Consider the following 27,160-nt stretch of genomic DNA (forward strand, 5'->3'; position numbering starts at 1 on the left):
ACCCAATATCCTTTCTACTCTGAATTCACTAAAAATTCAAAGAACCCCTGAATCACTGTTAATTTTGGTGGCTGCAATAATGGCATTGTAGTTATATTTTACAAAAAGGGAAGGCCTTCTCATTAAAGTGACATAAAGTCTGAGATCTGCTTAAAAATACCCCAGCACTCCCCTCTTCCAAAAAATGTATGGGGAGGGGGGAAATGAAGCCAGATTGACAAAATGTGGATAATTGTTAAACTGGTTGACAGGTCTTTGGGAGTTCATGATACAGTTCTTTTGCATATGTTTCAAATTTTCTAAAACAAAATGTTAACTACAAGTGGGCAACAACAGAGAGAACTTAAGCAGAAGTAAGAGTTATATAATCAGTTTTTCAGAGTACAATCTGCCAGTGGTCTGACAAAGAGGCATACTCAAAAATACAGCTGGATTATTCTTTTTCCATACCTGAGGGAGTCTATTTAAGAGACAATAACCCCAGAAAAGAATTAAGATTTTAAAATACAATTTACTGTTACTGTACCTCAATATTTGAGGTGTGCTTAAAAGTAAACATGTTAAATTAAAGAGGTAAGATCTAAAAGGGACAACAGAAGTGAATTAAGCAACCATACCCCTTACCTGGTCTCATTTTTTAAATGAAGAAATGAAGAGATTCTGACCTTGCTATGGTCACACAACAATTTTAAGTGTGGAGCCCGGGTCACTTGACTTTAAGAAGACAAACGTGATGGCATTCCCAGACCCTTGGGGAATACTGGCTTCCCCAACCCCTGAGAGGCTGACTAGTGTCTCTCATCATGGGAATCTGGGGAGGATGCCCAGCCTTCCAGCAGAGACATTCTCACCTGCCTCCTGTGGTTACCAAAGGAACAGAACTAAAATTGATGATTTGCCTTTTTCAAGAATAGAAATGAACTGGTTTGCCTTTGGCCCAGGTTTTGCTGAGAGAGCCTGTCCCCAGCAAGGGAGTGACAAGGTTATCCTTGAAGATTTCCCAGCCAAGGGGCCTAATGACCCAACTGGCTGGCTGCAACAGAGCATTAGGGTTTCTGGGACGCAGCACTGACCCAGTGCATGGAGATGACCTTGCACACACCCAGCTTTTAGCGATGCCTGACACCTGTGGGCCTGTTGGAAGGGGGCCATGCTCAGTTCAGCCCCATTCATGCTCCGTACCGGAAAAGACCCAAAGACCAGCCCTTGCTGCTGGCAGGCCCTGCAACCCACTCCACAGAGATGGGGTAAGGAAGAGAATGTGGGAGCTCTTTCGTCTAAAGGAACACCTCCCTGTGCACTGGGAAGGCAGCTGCCTCAGACCCACACAGTCCTGCATGCCAAGGCCTGTTTCTGTCAATTTCTAGCTGGCTTTTCCTTCTCCAGGAACAGTTGGGCATGGCCAGTGACAACCTGCCGAGGTGGTGGTACCTGCCGCACCCTGCGGGCCCCTGGGTCCTGTGTGGAAGCTTCCTGCTTGCTATTTTTAATGTGTGTAGATTAGGGAGAAACTTGTCTCTTTGTAACCCATACAAGGCAAAGGGAAGTGGTAACTGAATTTCAACACAATTCTATCCTGGCCAAAGTTACAAATAGATCTGGGAAAAACTTGTCCCTTTTCTATCCCTGATAAGTGTACAAATAATATGATTATATTTACCCTGGGCACACAGTTCAAAATGCAGGAGGCATTAAAGGCCACAAAGTCCTCCTAGGTGATGGAGTAACAGCCCAGCATGTCCCACAGGGATTCAGCCATGGACAGCAAGCAATACCCCTGTGTCGTCCACTCCCCCATCCGAGAGCAGGCTCTGGGTCAGGACCCTTCGGACTGATTGCATCCTCCTCCTCATGGCAGAGGGCGGGAAACAGGCTGAAATTTTGGTCCTAGCCTCCACTCTTGCTGTTCTGAAATTTTGGTCACATTGGGATTTAAAAGACTCAAGTGTGGTCTGAGAAAAGAAGCACGAATAAATAAGTAAGTAAGTAAGTAAGTAAGTAAGTAAGTAAGTAAATAAATAAATAAATAAATAAATAAATATGAAGGGGAAAAGTATGGTCTGGCCCAAGAGGGAAGGCAGACCTGAGTTTGACAGCCACTGCTACATTACTACTTTGCCCAGAGAATTGGGTGGGTAGAAAGGATGGAAGGGTCGACCGTTAGCTGAACTAGGAACAGGACCAGGGTCTCCACTCTTAGCCACGGTGGCGCACGTCTCTGCTCATGACCCTAATGAGAGAACCCGCTGCAAGCCAGCCCTAATAAGGTACCTTGCTGACTATCTAGTTTAATTAGTTAGATAATGACAGTGAAGGAATGCATCTTAGCACTAAAAGGAACTTCCTTCAGCCCCTCCAGCCCTTTCACCCCCACAACTAGACCAGACTTGACTGCTGAGAAAACATCTGTGGCCAGAGGCTCTGAGAAATCAGTTGCTAGGCTGGTACGAAAAGCTACCCCATGGGGTCACCCTGTGTATAACTTCTTTTTCTTATTGGCCAAGTCAGAAAGAATGCAAACACATTTTCCTTCTTTTCCTGTGCTATTGCGATGCTTAACCTCAACCATAAGAGTTAGTCTTGAAGAATTGTTCATAAATTAACAATGAATAAGAGGCATTTGAAAAGCAGATGGAAGAATTTTTTAAGGAGAAATTTAGAAGATTTTAAAAATCAAGAACACTAAAAAATGTTCACCTTCCTAGTAGTTAAATCATGTAGTCAAAACAGCAACAGAATTTCTCATTTCATCCATAAATTAACACATAGTGCTGGGGTTATGTTCAAAACTAGTACTTCTGCACAACCCTGGGGAGTGAACCTGGTAGTGTCCTTTTAGAAAGTAGCTTCACAATATTTTACCAAATATTGTGTAGATTTCATACCAAATCCTTTACGTACATCATCTTATTTAATCCTCAGAATAACTCTAAGAGCGATATGAAACTAGATTCACAATAGCTGGTCCAAGGTTAGGCAGAGCTAGAGTTTGAACCCAGCTTACTCTAAACGCCCAGCATCTTAACCATTACGGTACAGAGTATCAAGACACAGTTTCATCAAAATCTTCATATCTTTTACTAATTTTTCCTGTATTTGGAAATGTATCCTGAGAAAATAATAAAATAAAAACTTTATACATAAAAATGTATATTGGAACATTAATTATAAAGGTGAAAAAAATGAAAGCAATCATTATATAATTATGAATATGATGTCCATAGAAAAATATTTAAGATAAAATAAAATAAACATAAAAGAGATCGCAGCCAGGTTCAAAACAGAAAGAAGAAAGCCTGTGGTATGTTTGTGCACATGGGTGCGGGCGTAAGAAAGGAATAGTATGTTCTGGTAGCCTTTATTTTTTATGCTAACAGGACTTTATTGAAGTATAATTTACACGCAGTACAATGCACTAATATTAAGTGTACAGTTTCATGAATTTTGACAACCACATACACTACTGTGATCATTAAACAGATCAAGATATGGAACATTTCCATCACCCCAGGAAGTTTCTTTGTGACCCCTGCCCCAGGCCCTGTACTTCCCTCCCTCCTATAAACGTATGTGTTAAAAGATCACTTGGGTGCCTCTGTCCCCATGACCCACAGCTCAGCGCCAGCAAAACACATCGCAGCATTAACAGTGACTCTCAACACCACTGGGGCCCCAAGGAAACACTTCTCCACATCCCTTGGTCTACATCCTCAAAAGAAAAGATGAGCTGCATCCAAATGCTACGACGGCTTGTGGGCTGTGCCACTGCTGATATCAGGGACAGACACTGCTTCAGAGTGCTGGGAGGATTTGAGCGGTGAGGATTGAAGCAGAGGAAGTGCTTAGGTAAGAGAAAAGACAAATTAATTAACTTGTCAAATCCTTCCTCTCACAAGGCATCTGTGCTGGAGATTCTTATATAATGAAATACGCCCAGGACTACCAAGCATCAACATTCTAACTTTTTTCCTTCCAATTCATGATGCAAATATATTCAAAATTTAAACTCCCTATACACTATTACATTTTACTTAGACCACATTTCCTTTAAATCACTGTTCTCAGCAGAGCTCAAATTATGTGAACATCTCAGTTATAACAACATAGTGCTTTTGCTGATATGAAGATGAGAAAAAAATTTTGTGGATTAATTTACGATTTATGGATTATGGAGATCTTTATTATTCATCCAATTTCACTGGCCCATCAACACAACACTCAGGCACAGGCAATAATTCAATTTAGTCATCTGCTATTTTCTAATTTTTAGTCATATAAAAAAACCACACTTTTATATGTATTTTAAATCTTGTTCTAATGGGGGTATGTTTGTCAAATAGAAAGACAGAACAGTACAAATGGACAAACAGCACAAATGGAGGCGTGTGGACCTCCACGTGTACTCTTGCCCCAGGCTCTGCAAATGCCTATTTAAAATTGCTTTGAGAAGTGATGAGATATTACTAGGCATAAGGATTTCTGTTTCTGAATACTTATCCAAATCCCTTTTCTTCTTTTTTTTTCCATTACAAAAAAACAAAAAACAAAAAACTGTTTAAGCTTCTTCACTCCTGCTGACGTATCACATTGTACAAGACAAGCACTGCACCGAGGTGGACGTTTCTACAGTTTCCTTAGTAACAATAGCTGGAGATGACATTCTCCTGTAGCCCTTCATAACTCCAGGAAAGATGAAACCAGCTCTGCTACTTGGGGTATACTGAATAAAAAGCAAAGCCCTAGAGGAAATTAAGAAAATCTGTGAAAATACAGAATCCCTTCCTCCGCTAAGGCTCTCAAGTTTTAGCACTAGATTTCAAAGTGCCTCGACCTGCATTTTAATAAATACTGCCCTACAGCAGTGCTTCTCAAATTATAATGACATATCAATCACCTGTGCTTTAAAATGCAGATTCTGATTTAGTAGCCCTGGGGTGGGGCCAGAGAGTGCATTTCTAACCAACTCGTCTGATGCGGTTAATTCCACAGAGAAGCAAGCACATGTCGAAGTCCAAGGTTATTCAGACTATTCTTGTTCCTTTCCTGTTGCTTACAAAAATGCAGCTCAGTTAACAAAAAAAGTTTTTATTTGGGTTGTCCACTAGTGCTTCTCTTATCATTAAATAAAAATAATCATCTACATGTGTGCAAAGCATTTCTGAAACTGAAGCCTAGATGGTATAAACTTTTGGCCCAGCATTTCCTTCTGTGCTGTTTTAGGATCAGCATCCTGGGAAACAAGCCAGCCCTGCTTTGAGCACCTGTTTGCCTCTCCTTCCAGCACCCCCAAGCCCTATCTCACTGCTCAGTGTGGGCCCTTAAGGCCTATTCCCTCCTCACTCAGATTACTCCCAGCCAGGGGTTCAGTCAAGTCTATCAGCTGGAAGTAACATCTTGGGCAAAATAACATCATATGGTACAATATTATGAGATGAGAGACTTGATATGACTCATCATTTAACATGGCATTCTTTCAAATGTTTCTACACTTTCATTTCTTTGTAAAGCTCTTAGAAGGAAAAATATCTTAATAAAAAGGAATCAAAATGGTAGGATTTTAGACATTTTAGCAATATGATGGATAAAAGATTTTATTATTGTTTAAGAAAAAGCCATAGATGCTCTGGCTAAACATTCCTTCATTCCTCTCGATTTATTCATTCATTGAAGTACTGCAGAAGCAGAATGAAAAGAACTAGACTTGCACCCCAGCTCTGCCACAAACCAGCCCCTCCATCTTCAGGTTCTTCCTCCTGAAAATGGAAATGGATAATAATGAATAATACCTCCTCTTAGAGGGATGTTGTGAGGATTAATACTACCATTTATTGAACACTTACTACCTGCTGGGCACATGTGTGCACTGCCTCTACAAAGGCTCACTACAAAATAAATGCTGGACACTATTTTCACTCTGCCTTTTTTTCCTAAAAACAAAACTCCTCTTTGGATTTCTTTCAGTTAGTGAAAACAAGTACTAATGTAGATCTTTCATAAAAACAAAATGGCCAAAGTGAACTTTCAAAAGGCAGGGGATACCTGTACTCAACAAATAGTTTTGGGTAACAGAGCTGGCCATAACAGGACAAGTGTGGTAATTAAGAACATGACCTCTGGTGCCATAATGCCTGAGTTCAAATCCTGGCTCCGCCACTTACAGCAGAATAATCTCAAGCAAGTTGATTAACTTCCCCATGCCTTAATTTCCTGATCTGAAAATGAGGGAAATTACAATACATCCACTTGGTATAGTTGTTGTAAGAACTGAGCTAATGCAGCTGGAAAACTTAAGAAAAATTCCCTGTATGTGGTAGGTGCTATGTAAAGGTATTTTATTATTGTCAAAAACTTTAAGTTGTATCCAAACTTCAATTCTTGCATCAAAATAAACACGAGTCACATTAAATAATGAAATGAAAAAAATACTAAAATATGGGAGAGCATTTTTATAATCTTGGAATTGAAACAGCCTTTTCAAAGGAATCCCGGGAAGAAAAGACTGATAGAGTTAACAAGTTTAAAACTACTTTGGCAGGGCAAACACACCTTTAACAAACCCCAAAGACATGTAACAAACTGGAAATTTTACAGCACCTGTGGCTGATAAAAGGCTTATCTCCCTAGAATAAAGAGAGCTCTTACAAATTAATAAAATTAATAAGAAATAGGTATAGTGGGCTGGACGTTACGCTCCTCCCCTTAAAAAAAATGATACGGCCATATTTTAATCCCTAATACCTGTGAGTATTATCTTATTTGGAAAAAGGGTCTTTGCAGATGTGATTAAGGCTCTTGAGAGGAAAAGCCTATTCTGAATTATCCCTGTGGGCCCTGAATGCAATCATATATGAGAGAAAAACAGAGAAGACCATGTGAAGACAGAGGCAGAGACTGGAATGATGCAGCCACAAACCTGAAATGACTGGAGAAGTGACTGAAGCCATTAGAGGCTGGAAGAGAGCAGAAACTGAATTTCTTCTAGAGCCTCTAGAGGCAACACCTTGATTTTGGACTTCCGGCCTCCAGAACTATGAGAAAATAAATTGCTCTTGTATTAAACTATCAAGTTTGTGGTGATTTGTTACAGCAGCTACAGGAAACTAATATGTCAGGCATAGACTGAGAACAGACAATTCACAGAAGAAATGCAGCCAATGAATATACATAAAATGTTTAACTTCATTAATAAATAAATATAAATTAAAACAGAATGAGATTTTTTTCTGCTGATGGGTTGGCAATTATTTTAAAGGCAAATAACATATAGAGTTGGTAAGAGTGTAGGCAGATTTTCTATAGGTAAAAGGATAAATAGGTACTTTTTAAAAAATGTTGATCCATTTGGAAATATCTGTCAAATGTTAAATATCTGACATTTCTTGGACAGTCTTCTGGCCAAGAAATCCTATATCTAGGTATTTAACCTAAGGAAATAGTAACACAAATGCAAGATAAGTGAGTACTAAGGTGTTTATTATACTATTGCTCTTCTAATGCAAAGGTCCATTAATAAGGGATTGGTTAAATAAAGGATGATACAGCTATACAATAGAATTCCAGGGAGTCATTAAATATAATTAGATAGATCTATATGCACTGACTATAAAAATGTTCAAAATATATTAAGTTTTTAAAAAATAAACAAATCAAGATACAGAACAGAATGTTATCATTTATGTTATGTTTACATATATGTGTGTATAGAGGGACTTACATATTTGAATGTTTTTTGCAATGAGCAGTTGAGGCAGAGATGGCTAGCTGCCCACCCAAAATTCACAGTTCCTCTTCTAAACAGTAGCATTACCATCGGAAGGCAGCTGCCTGGCTGGAAACTCCATCTCCCACTCAACCCCCTAACCTCCAGCTATGGCCATGTGACTAGTGAATGCCAATTGGAAAAGAGCAAAAATGATGAGCTGGAGTATTTCAGAAATAGGCTAGTCTTTACCACTATTTCACTTGCAGGCTGCAAGGTGACAACTCTGAGACTAGGGGATGGCAGACCCACAAGACAGAAGTAGGCAGGGTCCCTCAAACAATCTGACCAAAGACATTGTATTGAAGTGTATTAATCTAATGAAATTCAGGAGTTGTTACAGCAGTCAGTGTTACCTGAATCTAAGGCATGTATTCATTTTAATATTTTAATTACATTTAAATTTTTTTTTTTAAAAGGAGGGAGATAGTGAAAAAGCAAACCAACTGCTGGGTCTCCCTGACCCCCAACCAATAAATAAAATACGGGTCTTGATTAGCATATATTTTAATCAGTGTGTCATCTCTTGAGTTTCATTCCCTTATCCTCAAGAAATCAGTATTATACCAAGAAGACGACCGATAGTGTCCCATGAATGTAAGATTGCAGTAATGTCAGAAAGGCCATTTAGACACTCATAAAACTTGCATTAAGATACTCAAACTTTTGTTGTTGTCTTGAATCACAGAATAAAATGACCGACAGCCAAAGCATTAGGCAAACATTTGATAATCCTTTAATAGTGGGGGAAAAAAGAAAAGCAACAAATACGTAATGCTGTAAGTTTAGGAGTCAGGAATTTTTCATATTTATCTTTCAGATTACTTCCTTGCCTCACTATTAACAAAACTGTAAAGCTCTTATGATTTAACTTGAGTAAAATTAGGGCCATAATTTACACTTGAATTCAAGCCCTGTAAGGATCTGTGTGCACGCACAGGTGAGCATCTGTGTGTTTTAAGAATGAATGAAAAGCTAAACCTGATTAACAAGCTATTCTTTCTTAAGGAGCAAATACATAGTAGCCCTTGTCTTTGATAATACAGTATTTTTATTATATACTATACAAGTATATGTGGTAGAATATAGTATAAACATGAATTATATCTCAACCAGAAAGTATACTGCAACAATGATGAATTTATTTTAAAAGCGTACCTCTCTATCCAGTAATTCCCCTCCCCTGAAGAAACAGCTTCCAAGTATAGATAAAGAGTAATGAAAGAGACAAACACATTAGCTTTAATCACCTTTCCTAGCCTGTGATCCAAGGGGGAATAAGTATATTATAAACATTTGCAAGTCAAAAAAAAAAAAAAGAAAACAAGGGGGGAATAGATGGGAGTGCATCAGTAAGTCCATCTATGAAAGAAGCAGTCTTAAAAACAGGTAGTTGCTTCAGCTCTTAAAGCATCTGTCTTACTGGCTCCCAAGTACATGTAAAGCATACTTGGAAATGCTGTTCCCTCTCATCCAGCCCACTGAAGGGAAGTGGTTTTCTTTTTTCTTAAATGATCAGTCTGTTTGTTATCAGCTCATGTGTCTAACATGAAGTCAGCATTTCAGATTTAACACTTTTCTTTACGAACATGAATTTCATAATCTTGTCATTTTCATTTTACAAAAGCAATGTACATTGGTTGTCTTTTTTAAAATAAAAACTACAATAACAATACAAAAAGTAAAACTCCTCACCATTCCTTCACCCCAAATTAAACAGTTATCTTATTGGTGTATGGTAGTCAGTACATACATATGTACGTATAGACATATATGCTTTTAAAATGGGTTCATACTTACATAATTCATCTTACAGACTGATTTTTTCATAATATTTGGTCATCCCTTTAATAATTTTTCAATAAATCACCTACAATATTGTTAACACCTAATTAATGCTTTAAATTTAAAAAGCCCTTTTAAACTCCTTAGCAAACTTTAGACAGTATTGTAAAGTAACTTTTTAAATGTGGGAAAAATTGGTTAGTTAAACTATTATTCTGCTGAGAATGAATAACAAAACATACATAAGGGAAACACATCATTGCTCTCACAGTACCTTTTTCTGCCATATATTCTAGCCTGATGCAACTTCCTAGGAAACGGTGGTAAGCCCTCATCTCTGCCTCTGTGATCCGCACGGAGGTGTAAGGTAAGTATCTAGGGTCTTGCTGCCCACACCTTGTACACCAGGAGGCCATTGGATTCCAGGATCGGTGCCCCTTTGCTCTCTCCCCCTTCCTCTCTCAGCACTGCACTTACATAAATGTGTTTAATCCTTTCTCCTGGCTAATCTCTCTGAAGTTCACTCAAGGACATGTTATTGCTGAGAGTTTATCCTTTGGATTGGCTAGTGTTCACAGGATTACAGGCCCAACAGATTACGAGATCTCCTTCTTGGGAAACTGGGGGATGAGGATGTCAGGTAGAGGGGGAAATCCTAAAGTTGATGAGAATCAGAATGCTTTTTCTTTTTTAGAGGAAATTACATCATGAGACATACATCAGGCCACTAGATACTTAAAATATAATAATAGACAGGGATACACTTTTTAAAAGATGCTCTTAAGAACATTCATTCTAGGTCACAATTCTCATTCCAGGGCACTTCTCACCTCTCTGTCTTTTCCAATCTCTCCAGGCTGCCAAGAATAAAATCTACACTGCCACAACTAGAAGTCACTACCTAGGCAGGCAATATACGTTGGCAGAGCAAATGGTAAGGTTACAGACCTTGAAATATTGATTGATTGATTGAATCCAGAACCTCATGCATGCTAAGCATGCACACTACTACTGAGCTATACCCACCCCACACACCCATATCTCATGAACTTCTAAAGAGCAGGTGCAAGTACAATATTGTGATTCTAAATAGGGAAAAGCGTGTTCAATACAAGAAGAGGATATCACACTCATTAACATATATGTACCTAATATAGGAGCACCTAAATATATAAAGTACCAACAAACATAAAGGGAGAAATTAACAATAATACAATAATAGTAGACAGCTTTAATACTCCACTCACATCAGTGGACAGATCATCTAGACAGTAAATCAATAAGGAAACAGTACTCTTAAATAGCACATTACAGCAGTTGGACTTAATAGGTATCTACAGAATATTTCACCCAAAACAGTAGAATACACATTCTTTTCAAGTGCACATGGAACATTTTTTCAGCATAGATCACATACTAGGCTACAAAACAGGATAGGTCTCAACAAATTTAAGAGACTATGAATTATATCAAGCATTTTTTCCAGCCACAATAGTATGAAACTAGAAATAAATTACAGGGAGAAAAATGGGAAAAACACAAACACATGGAGACTAAAAAAATGTGCTACTGGAAAACCAATGAGTCGATGAAGAAATCAAAGAGGAAATCAGAAAATATCTTGAGAGAAGTGAAAATAAAAACATAACTTTCCAAAATCTATGGGACACAGCAAAAGCAGTTCTATGAGGGAAGTTTATAGCAGACAGGTCTACCTCAAAAAGGAATTCGAAAAAGAAGAATAAAGCACTAAATCATCAGAAGGAAGGAAATAAAAAGATCAGAGAGAAAACAGAGATGAAGAAGAAGGAGGAGAAGGAAAAGGAGAAGGAAAAGAAGGAGAAAAAGATCAATGAGAACAAGAGCTGGGTTTTTGAAAAGATAAACAAAATTGATTAACTTTTAGCCAGGCACACAAAGAAGACAAGACAGAGGACCCAAGTAAACAAAATAAGATATGCAAGAGGAGAAATAATAATTGATATCACAGATCAAAAAATAAGGTAATACTATAAACAGGTATATGCCAACAAACTGGACAACACAACTTAAAAAGAAATAGACAAACTTATAGAAAAATACAACCTTCCAATACTGAATCAGGAAGAAACATAATCTGAGCAGACCAATCACTAGTAGTGAAACTGAATTAGTAATCAAAAAAGCTCTCATCAAACAAAAGCCCAGGACTGGACAGCTTCACAGGGGAATTCTACCAAGCATATAAAGAAGAGCTAACACCTATCCTTCTTGATCTATTCCAAAAAATTGAAGAGGAAGGAACACTTCCATATTCATTCTACAAGGCCATAATCACCCTGCAGAATGAACTGAAGCCATCCACCTGTCCCTACCTATCAGGACAAAATGAGAGATACTCTACAAGCTCAAGAAGGATTTGCATTATCCATAGCAGAAGATCACCAGGATTATTATTTTACCAGAAGTAACATCAAAGTCATATTAAAGGAAGAGATATCTTTTCCTTATATACACTAGACTTTGTTTTCTTTTGAAAAAAAAAGTCAGCACTCAAATGGCCAGGTGTATTTACTGAGAACACTAAACTGATTTTCCCCCAGAGTTGGCCTGGGGGTAAAGGGAGTAACAGGACTTTGTGGTGTTGCCACTACACTCCTACCAGTTATCCACGGGGCCACAATGTCTACAGACCCACTCAGCTCCCTGAGCTTCCCCTCTCATAGGGGAGCAGTGACACCTCATTCCCCATAGGTCAAGGAGGAGGGGCTTGCCACCTCTAATTACATACATGTGGAGGCGGCGGTGGGGGGTATAGTTCAGTGGTAGAGCACGTGGTTGGTGTGCATGAGGTCCTGGGTTCAATCCCCAGTGCCTCCATTAAAGAAAACATAAAAATAACACACACACACACACATACACACATGTGGAGGGACCTCTACAGGTAGTGTGTTAAATGGATATGTGGTTCCCATTGGAGAGTGGGACTGGAGTCAATGAGGGACAGAGAGACTTTAACTTTTAACTTCACATCCTTCTATACTATTTGTAATTTACACAAACATTATGGGTTATTTTCATTGGTAAAATAAAGATGTATTCATAAATATTTTTAAAATTATTTTATCTTTGTTACTCACTCCATATACATAGGTTTCAAAAGTTTCCAACATGCTCCTCAATAATATTTTTAGAATACTACCTGACATTTATAAACATAATTGACCACTATGGCAAAATGCTGATGGTTGTTGAAGCTAGGTGATGACTAAGGTCTGTAAGACTACCCTATTTTTGTGATTTCTTAAAATTTTCACAATTAAAAGCTACCCCCAACAGTTAGTGTAAAATGAGTAAGTTACAAAATGAGATAAGACAGTCTTCCTATTGCCTTCAGTGCACATAAGATGCATGTGTGGGGTGGAACCCCTAAACAGTGCATAATAACTTGGACATTATGATTGGGAATTTTTAATTATTTATGTTAAGCTAATATCAAAAATTACATAAAAATGTGGCTTTTAAAATAGAGGCCTTGAGCAGAAACAAGTATAAAACCCTACATGTACTATGACCCCAAAGCTAAACACATAATTCTTTTTAATAATACTTTTGAAATATTTAGCATCGTTTTGGATGCTCTGACTACACAAAAACATGAAATTGAAATAAAAGGTAAAACTACCAGAAACAAATGGCCAGAAGGAGTTATCACTATTCAGCTTTGACACGACCGTCAGTCATTATTTAGCAAATATTTACTGGGCATCTATGTGTTAAACACACACACACACACAAACACACACAAGAAAACTGTAAAAGTATCAGATTTCATGGTTTTAGAAAATAGCAGATTACAAAGTAAATATCCCCAATCAGTATTTTATACTCCAGCAATAACTGGTGAAAAGGTAAGAAAAAAAGATTACATTTACAATAGCAACAACAATAAAAAAAAAAACACAAGGTGCTAAGGAATAACCTTAAAAAGGACTGTGTTAGATCTATGTGAAAAGAACAAAAAACCTCAAATATAAAATATTTGAATGAGACATATTTCTAGAAGGAAAAAAATTTCAAATCTTAAAATGTTAATTCTTACCAACTTAAGTTATAGTCCTATAGAATTCTATTCAAAATTAAAGTAAACTTGTGGTGATGGAGATGATTAACAGGATAATTATATAGTTTATTTGAAAGAATTAAAAAGGCTAAAGGGTTCTATACAGCACAGGGAAATATTTCAATATTTTGCAGTAGCTTACAGTGAAAAAGAATATGAAAACAAATATATGTATATGACTGAAGTGCTGTACACCAGAAATTGACACAATATTGTAAACTGACTATACCTCAATTTTAAAGAAAGGCTAAAGGGTTAAGAAAATGTTTTTAAACAAAATGATTGATGGAAAAGGGAATATCTCCTAGAAGATATTTGAAGATATTAGGTAGCAATAATGATTCAAACTATGTGGAACTGTTATAAAAATAAACAGAAGAGTAAACAGAAAGACCCAGAAACAGACTATAAATCCTAAACTAACTTAATATGTGAAGGAGGCATCACCAATTAACAAAGGAATATCCCATAAAATGCTCCTGTGAAAATTTAGTCTCTTATCACAGACAAAAACATATAGAGATTTAAAATCAAATGTAAAAAAAATAAATAAATAAAACCATTAAAACACTAGAATAAAATTGATGATTATCTATTTGTTCTTTATTTAAGGGTATAAAAGCAATAGAAATCACAAAATAATAGATTTATAGATTTGTCTACACAAAATCTTAAAACCTTTATATATTAAGTCACCAAAAGTAAAATTATAAAATAAATAGCAAATTGAAAAAATTTTTTAAATCTGCTATAAAATTTACAAAAAAATTTTTTAAATCTGCTATAAAATTTACAAAATATATTTGACATAGAAAAAAACCTACACAAAAATGTCTTGGTCCCAAAGAACACATGAACAAATCATAGGGCAAAGTTCAAACAGCAAATAAAGTTTTTAAAAATCATTCTAGTTCACTAGTAATTTTTAAAATTCAGTTAAAATGAATACTATGCCATTTTTATCAAACAAACAAAAATTCAAATAATGTTACCAAAGAGGGCTAACAACACTGCAGGTATTGTGCGATGCACTTAACATGCATTACTGCAAAACCCTGTCATTTCCCCCATTTGACATACGAGGAAACAGATGATCACAATGCTGATAAAGAGATCAGGTGAAATCAAGAAACCCCACACACAAACATAATCTGTTGACAGGCCACTAAAATGGTGTAAGTTTTCTGGAAGGCAATTTGACCAATGTATTTTAAAACTTAATACTATACTCTTTGAGCTAATAACAACATTTTCTAGAACTCTATCCTTAATGAAACAGTTTGAAGTGTATGAAATGTATGCAAAGATTTCTGAACAAAGATGGTCCTTGCATTAAAAAAAATGACATTGAAAAACTGGAAACAACCTATACACCCAACATTAGGGGAATATTTAAATAAATTACAGTACATCTATGTAGTAAAAAATTATAAATCCATTAAATTATTGTTTATAAAAATGTTTTACAATATATGAAATTATAATTTAATTTATAATATAGTTTTAAAAACCATAATTATATATGTAATATGTATGCTATATATAAAGGGAGATAGATCATATCATTTTTTGATATGATTTTACTATGTAAAAATGCCAAAGAAAAGAAAACTAGGACATATGCTCAAAGGATAACTGATCGTGGCCAGGAGATGAAATTGCAGACTTTCTCTGTTGTACTTTTCTGTTTTTTCCAAATGTTAGACAATGAGCATATATTTTTTTCTGTATTTTTTGTTTTTTTAATTTTTTTTAAACAGATATACAGTATAATTCTCTTTTTGGTGTATAGTTCCCTGAGTTTTGATAAATGCACAGAGTCCTTTAACCATCCTCACAATCAGGACATAGAATAGTCCCATCATACCTTTATAGTCAAACCACCTCCTCCCCAAACTTAACCCGTGACAACCACTCCATCCCTATAGTTTTACCCTTTCCCTATGTCATACAAATGGAATCATTTAATATGTGCCTTTTGAGCCTTTCATCTTACGCTTAGCATATGCATTTCAGATTTATTCAAGTTGCCGTATCTATCAATAATTCATTTCTTTTTATTGTTGAATATTCCATCATACAAATGTGCCACAAATTGTTTATCCATTCCCCAGGTGAGGGACATTTGGGTTGTTTCCAGTTTTTAGTGATTAAGAATAAAGCTGCTGTTAACATTAACTACCTATTTTTGTGTGACCATATGTTTTCATTTCTCTTGGGGTAGGACTGCTGGGTTGCATAAGTGAATGTTTAACTTTATAAGAAACTGCCAACCATTTATTTATTTATTACTGCCAAAGTGGCTGTACCATTTTACACTCCCACCAACACTGTGTGAGATCCAGACCCTTCTCATTCTATGACTTGCTATTGTCATTTGTTTCATTTTATGTTTTTCATTGAAGTATAGCCGTTTACAATGTTGTGTCAATTTCTGGTGTACAGCATAATGTTTCAGTCATACATACACATATATATTCCTTTTCATATTCTTTTTCATTATAGGTTACTACAAGACATTGAATATAGTTCCCTGTGCTACACAGTAGAAACCTGTTGTTTATCTATTTTATATATAGTAGTTAGTCTCTGCAAATCTCAAACTCCCAACTTATCCCTTCCCACCCCCTTTATTCTCATTTTTTAACCACCCTAGTAAGTGAGCAATTTCCCCAATGATTACTGATGTTGAGCATATTTTCCTGTGCTTATTTTCCATCTGTATATCTTCTTTGGTAAAGTATCCATTCAATTTTTTTTGCCCATCTGTAAATTGGGTTGTTTGTTTTTTATTTATCATTGAGTTTGAGAGTTCTTTATGTAGTCTGGATAAAAGTCTTTCGTCAGATATGTGACTCGTAACTTTTTCCCCCAGTTAGTTGTCTTTTCATTCTCTCACAGTATTTTTTTGCAGAGAAAACATCTTTAATTTTAATGTAATCCAATTTATCAAATTTTTCCTCCATGAATCCTGTTTTTGGTGTCAACCTCAGGTCACAAAGATTTCCTCCTATGGTTTCTAACAGATTTCTAATAGGTTTTACATTTAGGTCCATGATCCACTTTGAGTTAATTTTTGTATAAGGGGTGAGGTATAGGTGAAGGTTTATTTTTTGAATATAGAGGCTCAATTGTCCCAGCAACTTTGCTGGAAATCGCCTTTACACTTTTCTCTACTGAATTACCTACACACCTTTGTCAAAAATCAATTGGCCGTATTTGTGTGGGACTATGTCTGTATTCTCTATTCTGGTCCACAGATATATGTATCTGTCCTTTTGCTAATACCACACTGCCTTGATTACTTTGCTTTGTAGAAATTCTTTTTGCCTATTATGGTACCTTTTAACTGAATATAAATTTTAAAATCAGCTGGTTGATTTCTACAAAAAACAAAATAACAAAAAAAACCTTGACAGACTTATGACTAGAGTTGTGTTTAATTATAGATCAATTTGGGGAGAACTGATATGATTGACTCTTCTAAATCTTAAACACAAGCCACATATTACTTTTATAAACAGAGTTTTTAAAGCCCTATGAAATACCATGTAATTTCTTCTGCTTCTTTTTTAGATTATACCACAAAGCCATAGAAAATGATGAACATGATCTTTCTTTTTAAAATCTGGCTTGGTCTTCCTAAGGCGCTGAAGGAGAAAATGCTCACGCCACACCTGAAGGGCAAACCAGGTTTGAGGAGTGGAATTTTCCTTCTCATTTCTGCACCATATGTCAAGGTCTAAATCCCATTTCACAGCCTGAGAGATTTTTTTCCTCCTTTGTCAGCAAAGCTTCTTTTGGTTGCTGGAGGGATAAATAATGCAACAGAAACAAAATGGAATGCAAAGTAGAGGGATGGGGGTCAGGGAGTTCATGACGCTCATCTTTCTAGTCTAGGTCCTGCACCAGACCTTTCTGACCAGCGGGGGGAGAAAAAAAGGGGAAAGAATAACTTTAACTGGAGTATAATCTGTAAAGCTTTGAATTACTATGTTAGACATCTGAAACTAATATAGTATTGTAAATCAACTACATCTCAATACAAATTTTTTATAAAAAAATGAACAAACAAAAAAGTAACTATGGGAGGTGATGGATATGTTGTTAGATTGCTGTAATCATTTCACAGTGTATACATATATCACATTGTACACTTTAAATATATACAATTTTATTTGTCAAAAATAAATAAATACAATTTTTAATGAAAAAACAAAAGAGAGAGAAAAAAGAGAAGGGAGCTGTAGGGGAGGGAAGGAGCCAGTGACATGGAGAAGGGAGAACCTGTGAAGCCCCCAGGTGCTGGGAGTGGCCACAGGACATTTTAAACACAGTGATGCCTCCAGCTCCATTTCAAAGTGTCTGCACTTCTAGACTACAAACACCTCCTTTCCCATCTTCAGAAAATTCTCCTGAACCTTCTAACCTTTTATGTGCATAAGTTTTGAGATAGTGAGGAAAAGAGTTGAGCTTCACAACTGAATTACCAAGTGTACAGTGAAGCAACACACGTGGAGGACAGAGAAGCAGTGAGGCCGGGAGACCACAAGGAGAGAAGCCCGTGAGATGAGGCAGGAACAGGGGAGTGATGGCTGACTGCCTAAAATTTTTCCTTCTAGAGCTTACGGCTTAACATCTGCCTCCCTGTCAGACTGTAAACTCCAGGAGAACCTCGCATTCCCCTAATCCTCCAGTACACCTGAGGAGCAGTGCAGGACGCTGGGGCTGCAGCAGGGGAGGTGGCCAGGTTCTGGCTTTCACAGAGCCCATGGCCTCCCGCAGGGGTCACGGCTGCTCCTTCACACCCCGATCCTAGCCCCTGGCCTGGTGCCAGGGTCTCAGTAAATGTGGTTAGTCTTAAATCAGAGGTTAAATACTGAGAACAGGCAGACAGACCTCTTTCCCCTCGGTGATTGAATTAATTCTAGCTTCCCTGGGTACAGAAAAAGAATAGGGCTAAAATGAATTTAAACTGATCTGACAACAGGTTTAAAAGAACAGACATACAAACTGAAACCTGGTTGGACAGGATCTGGGATCAGATAAGGGAAGACCAGTGTGCTCAAACATTTGGGGCACCTGTAGTTTGTCCACCTGTATGTTTTGAATCTCCCTCATAGTAAAGTTCTCTAAATATAGGGACTGTTCCATAATAAGTAAGAGAGTACGCTGGTGCTGTTACCTCACTGTTATATTATAATCGGGGCTATAATTTTATTAGCTTTTTTCCGTAAGACTCTGGTGCTTAGCACAGAAAGTGTCAAGAAGGCAGCACTCCCCAAAATTTCTTCCTTGAAAAAGGCTTATTCTTGTCTAAGTGTCACATGTTTATCACCTTTGGATGTTTAAGGACTATAAAGTAAATCTTCAGATTTTAAATAACAGTTTTCCTTTGGAAGACAGTGATTATTAATAAATGAGTATTTCAAGTGGCTGGTAAAATACTTATACTCAGGAAACATGACCAACATGTGACTATTTGCACTGTCTCTTGCTATAACTATCAGATTGGGCCTTGGACTCTCCTCCAGGCCAGTGGTTCACAGGCCTCCTCCCCAAGCCCTTTGGATCCTCTGTCAGCTGGGTGCTGAGGGGCTGGAGGGTTGCTCGGCGGTCCACAGGTTCCACACCTAATGCTCTCCCCACAACAGCTTGTGGGCTATAGGCCTGGCACAGTGCCTTGCTCCTTAGGGGCACTTCCTAAAAATCTGTTCACTGCCAGTTGGTATCCTGCGTAGTTGTGGTGCATAAGCACCAAGGTGGCCACATAAGGGCAGTGGGCCTTGGAATATGCGCCAAAGAAAGAAGCAGCACACCGAACACAGCGCTGCCCAAGTATTTAACACCCCTACTAATTCTAAAGGTTGGAAACATAAGGCCAGTGCCTTCTAAGTTACTACATTTGTTTTGAGGTATCTCCACAGTCTAAAGCCCTCTTCTCTGAGGATTTCCTCCCCCATTCCAAGACCAAGTCAATTTCTAAACTCTCAGCTGATATGATCAGAAATGTCAAAGTTTCCTGTGAGCCAGGCCAATCAGATTCTCCAGAGAAAGAAGTTGTACAGACAGATTCAGAGACTGAGAGTCAGTAGCGACTGTCTCTGGATGTGGAAGGGAACAATGGCTGGGGATGGCCCTCTGAGTTCATACCCATTGATAAACGAATAGAGAGTTAATCTGCAGAGATGAGCAGAATGGCACAGACACGAGAGGGAAGCAGAGACCAGAGACCAGGTGACAGACAGCAAGGAGAGAACAGCGGCCTCAGTTCCTGACGACACCTTTGCTGATGACCCCCTGGAGCTTCCTGCTCTGAGGTTCTGCGAGATCACCCCAGCCTGGAGGGTACGAAGCCCTGAATCCACAGTGCTCCACAGCAGTAGAGATCAGGAATGCAGACTCTGGGGCCAAACCTCACTGGGCTCAAATCCTGGCCATGCCACTACTGGCTGGGTGCTACAGAATAAACTATTTTGTCCTTTGCTAATTTGAATTAAATACACGTCTTTAACAACATCAATGTGTTAAACTCCAGAATCTAAGTTTATTATACTCATTAGTGCCCAATAATAAGAAGTAAGTGCTTGAATTCTGACAATGAGATAGTCTTCCTTTCCAGACTCATTAAAATCAACCAGTTCCCATCTCTCACAATGAGTAGAAAAAGAATTTAAACCTATTTGAGGAGAGCTACTTCAGGTGCGAGACTAGGCTCAGAGGCTCTGTGGCTGGGCCAGGCTCACTCACACCTAACAGGAAGCAGATGTGACAACAGCCTTACCCTTCAGGAAAAATTCCAAGATGAGCAGGACCATTTCCATTTTGATCCTCAATGATCTTATGTTAAAATTAGCTATTTTAAGTATAATTCAGCAGAAATTTCAGGCTACTTGAAGCATTTTTTTTAAAAAAACAGGGAATACAGATGAGCCTCTGTAGCACAAATATAAGCCCCTCGCCACACAGGGCCAAGGGAGGCCCTGTTAGGGAGCTAGGCATCCAATGACTGCCCAACACCTCCGGCTCCCTGACATGAGAGATCCCTGCACATAGTTAGTTGCTGGATAACAGGTGGAAGGATGCATTTCCATCTAGCTTAGCTCTCTTAAAGATGATCTACAGTTATTTAACATTCAAGGTACCCAACACTGGCAAAACACAGAGAAAACATTTGAGGTCAGTTTACTAGAAGTTTGCAAAAATGCCAGTATGGCCAACAGTAGCTTGCCTGAAACAACACAGATGAAGGAAGGCTGTGTGGATGAAGCACATTTTCTTCATGAATATACACAAGGTAAAAAGCCAAGGAGATGTTCTGCTTTACCCTGGAACTCAGAATGCTGGAAAGAGGCTCACTCTCACCCTGACAAGAAAAGCCAGATAAACTACAAAAGTATAACCTGTCTTGAACCCATCAAGCAGATAAGAAGAAATCGCCTAAAAGTTTAAAACAAATTGTGAAAGGCTGAGTGAGCTGGGATGTGAGGGGTGTTGACAGCCACCCACAGCTCTTTTCCCTGGATTGGGGACTAAGTGGGAGACTGGAGGGCAGACCTGGAGGAGGGGAGGTGCCCAGGAAAACACTTTTCTCCCTACAGATGGACAGACAAAAGCCTTCAGCTCCTGAGGGGAGAGCAGCCAACCCTCTAACTGGACTCCAGGGCCCAGGTGAAGACCCACTGCAGTGGAGAAGAGTAACACAAAACAACAACCGCTCGTCCTGAGGGAAGCATAGAAGACTCTCAAAGAAGAGCTACCACAGAGTCTGATTCAAATTATTTGATTCACATTATCTTAAAGCACTTGCAACCACAGCCCAGATCCAGTGTTTTGTGTGAATTTTTGCCCACTCAGGGGTGATAAAATGTGGAACAGCAGCCCCCTGCCCCACAATGGCTTCACCGTCTCCAAAGTGCACTGTGTGAGAGGCATGTTCTTAGGGCGCCTTGAACTACTCTTTCTCTGCTACCCGGAACAGCCCAGGCTAGCTGCAAAGAGAGAAGCAAGGAGAGCAGCTGACCCTCAGCAGGAGGACAGATTATTGCACACTCCCTCAAGGCAACCACTCACAATCTCCGCTGCTGCCAGGGTTAAGGTGTGGGGTCCAGCGGCCTTCTCATATCCTCCGCCACCCTTGCCTCACTTCCTCTGCCCATGTCGGCCCCACTGCTTCCTCCTGCAGGCATTGAAGGCGTTTGTTTTCAACCTGTGTCTCACAAGCTCACACTGTTCAAGCTGCAGTTTCTGGTAACTACTAGCCGAATGCTGGTAGTGTTCCTCTTAACTGGATTGGAGGGACAACAAAACAATCCCTTTGTGCTTCTCCTGCTAGTCCATAAAGCAAACAATTGAGGTCATTTTATATTCACAGGGTCCCTTTTGCTGTAGTCCTCAAAGGATTTCTTTTTAACAACCACATTAGTTATAAAAATATATGACATATAAAATGTGTATAAAATATAAAACAAATATATAAATCAACTATATTATTATTTTTAAAAACTATGTTTTTTAAATGTATAGTATAGAGCTCTTCTGGGAAAATAAGCAGAGAGACCAGCATAATTATCACCCTACTTTAGAGATGAGGAAATTTAGGGAATAAAGAAATTATATTCAATTAAACATGTGATTCTTGATCTCCTACTAACTACATGGCTAATTCAGCCTACAAAGCCACAAAGCAGTGTTAGTTGGGATTTCCACCCTGAAGTAAGACACAGTCACTAGAAAAGACTTTATAGTACATGTTCAACCAGCAACCAAAACAAGTACCAATACTTGGATACGAGAGAAAATCCAGACTGCAACTAAATGCTGGAAAACACATATGAGATGTGACACCAACTATTACAGGTGCTCAGAAAAGGGAGGGAGGCTGGGCCTGGCATGGCCCATTCTGCTCAGGGCTTAGGGGGAGGGAGGGTGTGAGACAAACCCTGGAAGGTTTAGACAGGCAGGAAGCACACTGTTAGTGAGAAGAACCACAAATGCAACTCAGAAGAAAGTGAGACCCAGGAAGGCTAGAAGGCCAGGACCAGGGCCTTTTTCAATCCATTCAAACAGAACAAATAGGAAAAGAGCTTCTTCATGAATAATGCCAGGTACCAGCTAAACCTAAGGACAGGAAGATGAATCAGACAACATCCCTGCCCTCAGGGAGCATACAGGGAGAGGGGTAAGGCAGAAATCTTTGCCCAGGACTCAGTTAACATAAATATCCACCAAAAATTTATTTACAAGTAGCAGTAAAAATTTCTGCCTTGCTGTAACAGAAAGAACATAGGCTTTGAAATTAGACCTCAATTCAAATTCTGTCTCTATCTCCTAGTAGCACAAAGGCTTTGAGAAATTTTCTTAACTTGTTTTTCTTTTTCTTTTTAATTTTGCCATCTACCAAAATGAGAGTAATAATACCTACTTTTCTGAGTTTTAAAGATACAAAAGCACATGGTCAAGGGCCTCACACTCAATAAATGAGAGCTTTCTTTTTTTTTTAATGGATGTTCATCTTACCAAAAACCTTTCAATAGAAAACCAAAACAGAACAGAGAAGTTGCTCTCATTACATCTTCCTCCACCCTCTTTTTCCCACCTTCAGTCTAAGGTCTAATTTTATGCTACTTTTAAGCATTTACCAGTATATTAGTTCACATGTGTAACTGTCATCTGAGAAAAGATCTATTCTGGAACCAAAGGAGAGAATGAGAATGATCTGGGATCCTTTCCCCACCAATATTTACTTTGAAGGATTTAAGAGATGTTTTATTGACTATGTAATTTGAATCTTCTTACAACGAAAAGAGAAACGTCTAATATGTAAAGTAATGAATGAAAAAAAAGTTTATCCTAAATCATCACTGAGTACAAAATCCACAGCTTAACAATGTGATTTAGAGAGAAAGCAGGAGAGCATGCAACTGCTCTAACACATAGGATTAGAAATAAAAGATAAACGTACATTTGTTCTGGTAATCCTAAATATACAAATATAACATTTACCAGATCTACCCTGTAGTGTAGCATTGCTTAAGTTCGAAATATATAGTCATTCAAAAACCTTAAGGAAGCATTAAAAATGTTCCAGGCTATTCCACTGAACATTAATGAAAACTGTGTTCTTGAGATATTAGAGCTAAAAATACTATTGTTTTTAAAGTTAAATGGCTAAGAGAATAATCAAGTATCATTATTTTACACTCTTTTTAATCCCACAGATGGCTGTATAGTAAAGGGATCAATTATGTTAAAAAGAGCCTGATCTGACAAATAGACATCAGCTCCAGAATGAGTTGTTGTCTTGGAAGAATGTCAAAATTTATAACACTTCCGAAGCATTTTCATATTAATCTATTATGAAATTCTAGATAGTTTAATCAAGGGGGGTTCCCTATTTAACACTCCTTTTATTCTATACTGTGGTAGTGGAATGGAACCCCTATAGTGCTACTGTGGAAAAGTTCTCTAGGTTCTGATCTGACTCTCAAAATGACATCCATGTTAAGTGTTAAATTACTGACCTCTAGGAAATAAGGAATCAAAAGCATTGAGAGGCACAGAACTGATATTTTGGTTGGGGAGAAGGGTAAAGATTGAATTGGAACATTTAGTTACTTCTACAATCAAGTCCTAACTATAATAAAGTCTCAACCAACTCCTGATTAGTTATGCTTTAGGAATTACATACTATACAGTGATTAGATACTGAAGAAAATAAAGAAGAACATTTGAAAATACATGAAGAAATAGAAACATGGAATTTCTCACAAGGTCCTGGATCAAAAAAACTTACAAAAAAATCTTTTGAAAATAATCACTATTTGTGAGCTTATTAACACACAGAGATCATCACTTTGTTTAAACTAAGTCATGTTAACTTACCAATAAAACAGTAAACAAACCAACATTTTAAACAACTTTATAAATTATTTGTCCTTTCTTTTGTTAACAAACTTCACTCTCTCCACAATATACAAAGATAATGCAACAAGACTATCCACCAAACCTATCTCCATCTTTTGCAAAGTCCTGGGCCCTGGAAAGAGAATGGTCATCAATCTTCACTGCAGATGTCTCCAGCAAAGGGCAGATGCATGTGGCTGTCAGTGACATTGGGCAATCGAGATAAGTCTGGCAGGCTCTGGATGTGGGACCTGAGTTCTTCGCACACCAGGGAATCTCTGGATTACTTGCACTTGTATTCTTCCAATTTGTGCTCTTTCTCTGCAAGGGCTTCCTTTTGACAACCAAGAAAATCTGCTCACTTTCAAGTAAGTTGCTTCCAATCATCTATTTCAGCCACCAGTCTGCCATTGTAATCTGCCAGCAACACACAAGCATCCTCTACCATTTTAGAAAGCCTTTCTCTAGATTCTTTATCTGTTATTTTATCTAATAGGGATACTTGAACTTCAACAGGCAAAGAAGCTATCCTTTGATGAAATGCTGCACACCTGAAGCTGCATTTTCTAGATCTTGTAATTTAACATTTAAGCTTTTTCTTGGAGGCCTGGTTTATTGTTTGAAATCTGGAAACTTAGACAGGTTGTTAATCCTACAGGTTTTTCCAAGGGCAGGCAATGTAGGACCCTGGCCTGGAGGCCAGCACAGTGAACTGGAGGGCTAAAGCTTTAGTACTGCATTCATTGAAAGCAAACCAAATCCCTGGGCTAACAGGCTCAGTCACAACCAGCAGACACACTGGAAACAGGAAACCTTGAATCCTTCAGTGGGAGATCTTCTCTGAGACCAGAAGGATAACGCTTGTTGGAGGCAATACTCCCCTCTCCTGTGCTTTTCTATCCTGTGCCCACCAGTGGGAAAGTCTGAAGACAGTCCACAGTGCTGAGCGTCAGCAACACTCAGGCAGCTGGGTTCTACTCCTGAGTTTTCATTTGGAGCACCAAAAAGGTGAAAGCAGAGGGGTGGCCCCAGGAACAAGAACGCACACTCTTACCCAAGGCAGCAAACTCACATCAGGATCAGCCTGCAACCCTTCCAGAACAGACCCCCACAGGCAGAAGCTGGGAAGGAGCAAGAAGAAGAGAAGCAGCACTGATAGTGCCTATGATGGAGCAGGGCAAGTGGGGAGAGGATGCTGCCCCTGCATCTAAAGCTATTCTCACTATCCCTGCTTCTCAAGTTTCTCCCCTCCAACAGATTCTAAGCACTCATAAGGCACTACTTAGACATTCATCTTCTACTGGTCCTGTGGAGTGAGTAGTATTATCCTCATTTTACATATGAGGGAACCGAGACTCAGAGGCAAAGTGATGTGCTAAAAGCTACACAGCTGTTTGCTGGCAATGCCTGAATGCAGCCTAACTTCACATCTGGAATGGCAGGAATTGCCATTGATGTTTTCCACATTAGAGAGATGGTCACCTCTAAATCAATATTATTTAGACAAGATTCTAAGGAATCTTGATATCATAAATGATCACTCGACAACATGGATAGTCACTATCACCATGAAAACACTTTGGTTAATATTTGCCTGTCACCCTTCACCAAAGCTGGCATTTCACATCATAAATACAGCAACATCCATTCAGTCTTTAGAGCACCACATTATCCCTGAATAATGCTGTCATTTCTAATTACATAATTACCTTTACTGCTGCACTAGGCACAGTGTCTAGAGAGCCTAACAGAAACATGGCTCAGACCCAGTTAATTCACTTTTAGGGTAGATGAAGTCACTACTCCAGCAAGTCTAGTTGCCCCTGAGGGGCGTACTTCCATCTGAGCAGCAGATACTCTACTCTTGTTAAACCCTCCCTTCAGCACCAATAGCTGAGACATAATCCAAGGCATTTCAGCCACTATTTCATTGTAGAATAATAGTTGTGGGCTGAAGTTTAGTATTCTTCTGGTTGCCTATTACTAGTGCCAGGAGTGTCCTAAAAGTAGTGACCTGGGTTATAAATCAAAATCCTACAGCTTTTATCACCAAAACAGCCACCAATCCAATCTCCAGTTATATAAGGACGTCTCAAAAGATATTCCCTTCTGCTCCACCAGTTAATTGGGACTGGTCAAACATGAAACTGTTTTAGAACAATGATAAAGTCAGGTCAAAATAATTACTTCTCATATGAGCTGACAGGGTGGAGAGTGACCTGGACTGGAAATGTGACACCAGCATGGAGGATTACTGACACTGACCAGCTGGATGACTAAGGGCTTCCACTGAACGGAAGCCATGTGAGCCACATGTGCCCTGTCTATCAGAATCCTAGAGCAATCTGAGATGCATTAATAGAAAGTCCATGATTGCTTAGGGAGCATCTCTGCATATAAAAAGCAGTATAGTGAAAGTTAAAGAGAAGATTCAAGAACTGAAAGGGATGGGGTGGGGGAAATTATACAACTCTTTTTCTGATTCAGAAATTCTGTAATTGAACCAATGTGACTCTATAGGCCAGAGTAAAGGGGAGAGGATGGTCCTACTTGTGTCCTGCCTGGGTAAAACACATCTGGACACTGTTCACATATGTGAACTGCATATT

At 38.4% G+C, this 27,160-nt stretch overlaps 1 protein-coding gene and 1 non-coding gene across 2 annotated transcripts in view; one reads left to right on the forward strand and one right to left on the reverse strand.

The window, feature by feature from the left end:
- Positions 1-27,160, reverse strand: part of MCF2L2 (MCF.2 cell line derived transforming sequence-like 2) — a 205,053-nt gene that overhangs the window by 172,274 nt on the left and 5,619 nt on the right. The window lies entirely within an intron of this gene.
- TRNAT-GGU (transfer RNA threonine (anticodon GGU)) lies at positions 12,332-12,403 on the forward strand. The gene has a single exon. It is a non-coding gene; the product is annotated as a tRNA-Thr (tRNA).

Source organism: Vicugna pacos, chromosome 1, assembly GCF_048564905.1.
Source record: "Vicugna pacos chromosome 1, VicPac4, whole genome shotgun sequence".
NCBI classification, from domain to species: domain Eukaryota; kingdom Metazoa; phylum Chordata; class Mammalia; order Artiodactyla; family Camelidae; genus Vicugna; species Vicugna pacos.